The sequence below is a fragment of the Triticum dicoccoides genome, chromosome 1B (genome assembly GCF_002162155.2).
Source record: "Triticum dicoccoides isolate Atlit2015 ecotype Zavitan chromosome 1B, WEW_v2.0, whole genome shotgun sequence".
NCBI classification, from domain to species: domain Eukaryota; kingdom Viridiplantae; phylum Streptophyta; class Magnoliopsida; order Poales; family Poaceae; genus Triticum; species Triticum dicoccoides.
Window position 1 is genome coordinate 304,519,216 of NC_041381.1, and position 6,809 is coordinate 304,526,024.

The following is a 6,809-nucleotide window of genomic DNA, read 5'->3' on the forward strand; positions in this document are numbered from 1 at the left end:
CCCCCTGTCTCGTGGGCCCCTCGGGCGTCCACTGATGTACTTCTTTCTCCTATATATACCTACGTACCCCGAAAACATCCAGGGGCAGACGAAATACAATTTCCACCACCGTAACCTTCTGTATCCGCGAGATCTTATCTTGGAGCCTTCGTCGGCACTCTGTCGGAGGGGGAATCGACCATGGAGGGCTTCTACATCAACATCCTTGCCCCTCCGATGAGTTGTGAGTAGTTTACCACAGACCTACGGGTCCATAGTTATTAGCTAGATGGCTTCTTCTCTCTTTTTGGATCTCAATACAATGTTCTTCCCCTCTCTTGTGGAGATCTATTCGATGTAAACTCTTTTTGCGTTGTGTTTGTCGCGATCCGATGAATTGTGGGTTTATGATCAAGTTTATCTATGAATAATATTTGAATCTTCTCTGAATTCTTTTATGTGTGATTGAGTTATCTTTGCAAGTCTCTTCGAATTATCAGTTTGGTTTGGCCTACTAGATTGATCTTTCTTGCCATGGGAGAATTGCTTAGCTTTGGGTTCAATCTTGCGGTGTCCTTACCCAGTGACAGAAAGGGCCACAAGGCACGTATTGTATTGTTGCCATCGAGGATAACAAGATGGGGTGTATATCATACTAGATCATTGATGGCACGTGTTGCTGCGCCCGTCTATCCTCCATAACATTTTTGCAAGCCATATATACTCAATAGAAGCAAGGTTCACATATATGAATTGGTTTGGCATAACAACATACACAATGATTTAGATAGTAAATACAACAAATCATTACTGCCAAGACAGATAATAAGCCATAGGTGCATAAATGAAATCTTCACATGGCTCTACCAAAGGGCCACCATGTTCGGAAACAACGAAGAATTAGATGATCCTTATGCACTGGCCATTTCCTGTGAAGGGCATCACATTAATGGGACAAGAATGCTAACAAGGATTGTAATTAGTTAGAATATCCAATAAAGATATACTCCCTCCTTCCCAAAATATAAAGCGCGGTTGACTTTTCTTAGTTTTTTCGCAGAACTTTCACTATGATTTTCACTTATAGTATGTGTACCAAGTTAGTATAAAGATACATAAAATAAGATTATTTTTCATGACAAATATGATGATATCATTTATGCATGCCAGATCCATATAATATTGTATATATTAGTGGTCAAAGTTATGCATTAAAGACTATGCAAAGTCAAGCGCGCCTTATATTTTGGAAGGAGTATTATACTACCATACAAGAAGTTGTGGAGACCTGTGATAATCATATGTTTCTTTTTGTTTACTTGTTTTATTAAAGAGCAACCAGAGTGAATTCAATACGCCGTTTAGGAGCTGCTCAAGCTAGATATCATTACTTGGTTATGCTTTAGTACTGAAACAAATTTCAGAAAAGAGTTGACCAAAATTTATTGCATGAGTACCTATGTACATAAAAGGCAAAACTTGAATCCTCTTTTACAACATAACAGTAGTTCAACTGGTAGCAAGCAAGTTTTCTGCTATACACTATTCAATAAGTTTGAGCAATAACAATCTATGCTTGACTGGCACGCTTGTTTCTTGTGTTGCTTTTTTTTCTTCTGGCATAGAGCTATCCAAAGTTTGAATATCACTACCACTCTAGTGAAAACCAAAAATAATGTCCTAAGTTTAAACTTGGCTAGAGCTATTATAAATTTTTTTATCTCTAGGAATTACATACCAAGGGTAAGAAGTTACAAAGAAACAGGCATTTACAGAAATCTGTAGCAAACATTGCTTTCTGCTCAATTTTTTGGCATACCTTGGAACTCTAATAAGCAACATAAGTATTTATTTATGAGGACCAGGAAAACCAAATGGAATAGACCATTGTGTTCTCGAGGCCAGCTTATAAGGTTCAATCATGTCAAATTTGATATAATTTATCATCTTTGTGTACTATGATCTGTTTTTAGGTATAACTAGGACAATGCCCGTGCGTTGCCACGGGGCAATAAAGACAATGACACTGATCAATATTGTGTGCCATCTCCTTCTTAGTATATCATCATCGCTCTTGTTTTTTGTTTTTGTTCTAAAGCTGTAGAGAAAAACAAAACTTACATGTGTTGGTAACCCCTCAAATGTTCTTGTCCTTGCAATTTGCCTATATTAGAACGCACCAATTATCGAATTAGAAGAACTGCGCAACTAATGAGCCATGGCAAATTGATTTGGAGAACAGGGATCAGGCCGACCTTAACAGAACATGGACCAAGCTGTAGTGTTCTACCTTTCCTGTGGTCCTCCTTGGTTGGTAGTGATGGTCCTCCCCAAGTCCTTAGTCACTTTGTATCAACAGGTGCATTTTTGTTCTCTTTTCTGAATTTACAGGCTAAGTAAACATTTGCAGGCTGTTTCTATTTGCAACAACGGTTCCTATTGCCTAATGAAAGCTAGAACAATCATATTGAAGGTCAAACTGAGCCTGCAAATAATAATATGAAATTACTATTTTTGACATAGAAAGGGTTGGATCTGATAGTAGCATACCCATTTTTTTTACCGGAAGAACATATCGGGTATGGCCACCAAAAAGAATATCAAAATAGCTAGCATTTAGTTTAAACATGACAAATGTTGTGACTTCTAAGCTGCTACAACTTCCTTCTATTTGGTGTCTTGGGTATGAGTAAGAAAAATGTTCGGTCTGAAAAGACATAAGGTAAATGAGAATAAAAAATTATACATATAATGAAATAAAACTGGAGAAGAAATATGTCCTTTAATCGTATGCACAGAGGCATACAGCCATTTCACTAAACGTGTACTGATCTGTTCTTCCAAATTGTCTACAATGAATTCACTACTCATCTGAATGACTTTCTTTCTTTGTCTCTGCAGAGAGAATTCATAACTCATAAATTGGACGTTCGACACCAGCAACGAAAGAGTGGCTCACCATTCTTCAGCGATTCCTCCCTCATATGGATATCATGCAGCGATGTAGCAGACATAGTAAGACCCACCTAATCAACTGTCAGATCTGGACGCTGCTTCAGATATATTCCCTTAACGACAGCCCCATGGGCTTGCCATTTGAGTGCTGTGTCAAGTATCAAAAGTTCAAAACTATCAGATTCGTACAAACAAAAAAGGATTTCCTGCAAAAAACAGGATAGATAGAACATGAAGAAACTTACACGCATGATCTTGAGAGGATGTTGGCAGATAGCATCTTCCCTACTGCTGCCGCCGCAGCCGACCGGCTCAGTCGCCGAAAGCCGTAACCATGCCTCCCACTTTGGCATCCTCCATTCTGCAATGATGATGCGAGGTGGGGCTAACAAGATGTAGGTTTTTTTGGGGGAAACTCGGATTGGGGAACCGCAACGATCAGGACCATCGTGTCATTAGGGATGAGGGGAAGACGGTGGTGGCACTGCTAGGACGAATTGATGTAAGATGCTAGGGGAGGACGAACTGAGTGGGAAGGAGATGATCAGGGCGTGGCCAGCGGCCGGATCGACAGCTTCTGGGCCTGACGAGACGACCCGGTGGCGACGGCCATGGGAGGCCAGGAGGTCTCACCCACACTATCCTCGAAGCCGGACGAGACTTGCCTGCTCCCTTCCCGTGCTCCAATCCGTGCTCGAAGACGAATCCCTAGGACGCCCTGGATCCCTCGAAGCCATGGGCCAAGTTCCTCCGGACGGCAACGTCCAATCCCTAGGACGCCCGCGTCCGTGACCTCGGAAGGTTGCCAATCTCCCCTGCTGCTTGTGAGATGGAAAGGAGAGGTGATGGGTTGCGCTCATCGCGGTGTCGGCGACTCTCGCGGCAGCCAAATCAGCAGGAGATAGAATCAACCCGTGAATTCAGGAGATGAGTGAGGGGGGAATTGATCAAAGGTTCTAAGAGGAAACAAACTAACGTGGGACAGGAAGGCGTCCAGGGGTGCGGGAGCCGGGAGGGCGAACGAAACGCAATGAGGGTCGGACGAAAGAACGACGTAATAGGGGAAACGGAACCTTATGTTTCTTTTAGGTAGTAGAGATTTATCATCTTTGTGTAGTACTACTGCTACTGATAACTGAAAAAGGACCACATGATTTAGAGAAAGATAATCTATAGGATGTGCAAAATAAATTTTGGGTGCTGACATATATAATATATTGCAACAAAATTTAAGATGCTCATAGACTCAAAAAACGCTCTTATATTATGGGATGAGGAGAGTAATGTATTACTGAAAAACTGAACTCGTGCATGTATAGAAATTGATTTGCTTTCAGGCACTTAATCAGAAAATCTTTAGAAGAGGGAAAGAAAAATGTAGGGAAGAAAGCAAATGGTTAGTACTAAATGTTTCCAGCCTAGGGACTCCAGAACCATGTATTTATGCTGGAACCAAGTTGGTGCCCCATTGGTACATTAGCATTCATCTGAAACTCAATTGATGGTATACATAGAAGTCGTTTGGTTTATAATATGGAAGAAATTATTGAATTAGAAATTAGAACTACATAAAGTAATCAATTACCTTGAGATTGAGAATAACAATATAAAACAACTGCTTGCATTGAGGTTTAGAACATCAAAATATTTGCATGTAACAGATGTATGATCTCACAGGTAGATGATTCAAAAGTTGTTTGCTCCTCCTTTCCTTCCATAAAACAAATCCATGATATATGTTATGCACATTTCTCTCAAAGCACCTGCAATGGATGAGCGACCAGCTGAAGGTGCTCCGGGATAGTGCTTGTTCCACTCTTCAGTGAAATATTACATTGACTTTCTGTGGCCTTGGAAAAAAATTGACTGCAACCAATTTCTATGAATGAGATAGTAACTACCCACAGTGTTGTCTTTTGGGCAAGTTGCGGCTATGGCTATTTATGTATATTGCTATAATTCATTTGGTATTTGCAAATTGTTGACTACTGAAGTGTTTTTTGTAAGACACTAATGATGTGGATTACTGTACAACATATATAATCTGCTTAATTACAGTACATTCCGAAGTGATAAAACAAGTACCAAACTGAAGACTCCCTTTGTTGGGCAAAGCATTTGAAAAAAGACCTTGCAAACTACATAGAGTCTGCAAAAAGATAGAGAAAATCATCTTAGTTCTTCACAGACTAAAAGATTGACACGTGATTTTCTCTGTCTACAAACAAAATAACTGATGGCTATATACAAAAGTGATCAATGTCATCATGCAATGGCACTATGTTTTCTGTGAATATGGACCAAAAGATTTTACTTGGCATGTTGTACTGTGTAGTTCAGAAAGAAATTATCAGGGAAACTATTGATAGAACCAGAACACGTCCAAGGTTTCGCCCTTCCCTAGAATAGCATGTCCACGTTTCCTGCACATTTGATTATATTGTTGTAAGCCATCTGTTGCATACATCAACAAATAGCGACATCGCATTAATAATACGCATACATAGAAAATCATACGCCCTAAATACATAATATCAAAGCATGGCATCGAAACTAATTAGCTGGCTTACAACAATTGCAGATTTTCAGGTGAAGAATACTAAGCTAGTATAAGAAAATCAACCTTGTGAGAAAGATTTACCAACACCTCAACATTATTTTCCTTCATAAACATTTCCTTTACTTCATAGCACAACGTTTTGATTATACACACATGGTCAAGTCTAAAACAAACAAAAGAATTTGTTGGACTTAAACCATACACACCTGCAGACCGGCCACGGTGGTTCCGTACTCTGCTTGTAGAGGAGGATGCAGAGCTCCAACCTGATATTTTGTCGATTCAGAGCTTCTCGACCATATATAATCTGGAGCAGACAGTCAATTAGCCAAACAAGAGCATGAACTCATCAATGTCGTACATAAAACCGGCCATCTCTTCCAGTAAACTAATACTGCTGCAAATTTTTAGTAAAACGTGGCATGGTTTGGTTTATATATATGCACCTTGGATGTTCTTCACGAAGTCGAGGCCAATGCTGGAGGCCACCGGGTAGAGGGTGTCATCCAGGTCTGAAAGAAAAAAGAACACACAAAGACATAGCATGTATTAGACATACAGTGCCGCACAAAAATGGTGTGGTACATTAACCTGAGAGGGAGATTTCTCGGCAGCAGCAGAGCAGAGGGCATACAGACGTACCGAAGAACGGGGGATTGTATGGTTGGGGCAGCCGTCCTCACCGTCTTGGTGCCCTCGTGGCCCATTTCGACCGGCCGATCTGCAATGGAACCAATACGGCAATACCCAATCAATCAGCGTATCAATCCATTCAATCCACGCCTGGGGACACAGTCCAGATCATTAACTGAATCGAATATGCGGCATCGCATTGTGGACCCCAGCACAAGCGGTGGGGCCTGGGAGAACGGAGGCGTCGCCGGCGAAGGAAACGAAACGGCCGGGAGAGGAGGGGGGATTGAAGTGGAGAAAACTCGGCACGCACTTACCAGATTTGCCTCGTGGAGGAGGGAAAATGGCGAACAGATCGGAGAGGTCGGAGGCAGAGAGGCGCGTCGGCGGCGGTGCCTGGGGAGGGAAAGTGGAGAGGCGGCATTTGGAGCGGAAGTAGTCGAGCAGGGGAAATGGGCCAGATAACCAAACGCCGGCCCAGTTAACCACAATGGGCCAAAAAAGCTACGGGGATAGCTGCCCTTTAGGACAGCCAGCCCATCTCGCGAAAAAATTGCGCTGCAGGAAGATCTAACGGCCAGGAACATTCAGTACATGAAATCGAACGGTCAAAAACTTTGAAGGCGTGAGAGCAGGAAAAGTGCTCAGTTATAATGTATCTAAATTGCTTGAGTTTATCCCT

General features: G+C 41.6%; 1 long non-coding RNA gene across 3 annotated transcripts; it reads right to left on the reverse strand.

Moving 5' to 3' along the window:
• Nucleotides 1-703: 703 nt before the first annotated feature.
• LOC119332127 lies at nucleotides 704-6,567 on the reverse strand. Of its 3 annotated transcripts, XR_005160818.1 has the most exons (9): nucleotides 6,445-6,567; nucleotides 6,137-6,215; nucleotides 5,941-6,006; nucleotides 5,701-5,801; nucleotides 3,180-5,357; nucleotides 2,939-3,082; nucleotides 2,235-2,464; nucleotides 2,101-2,143; nucleotides 704-908 (listed from the first exon to the last, which is right to left on the reverse strand). It is a non-coding gene; the product is annotated as an uncharacterized LOC119332127 (long non-coding RNA). The 3 variants fall into 3 exon arrangements; XR_005160819.1 differs by lacking the exons at nucleotides 704-908; nucleotides 2,101-2,143; nucleotides 2,235-2,464 and having other exon boundaries at nucleotides 2,743-3,082; nucleotides 3,180-4,519; nucleotides 5,313-5,357; XR_005160817.1 differs by lacking the exons at nucleotides 704-908; nucleotides 2,101-2,143; nucleotides 2,235-2,464 and having other exon boundaries at nucleotides 2,743-3,082.
• Between the last annotated feature and the right edge of the window lie 242 nt (nucleotides 6,568-6,809).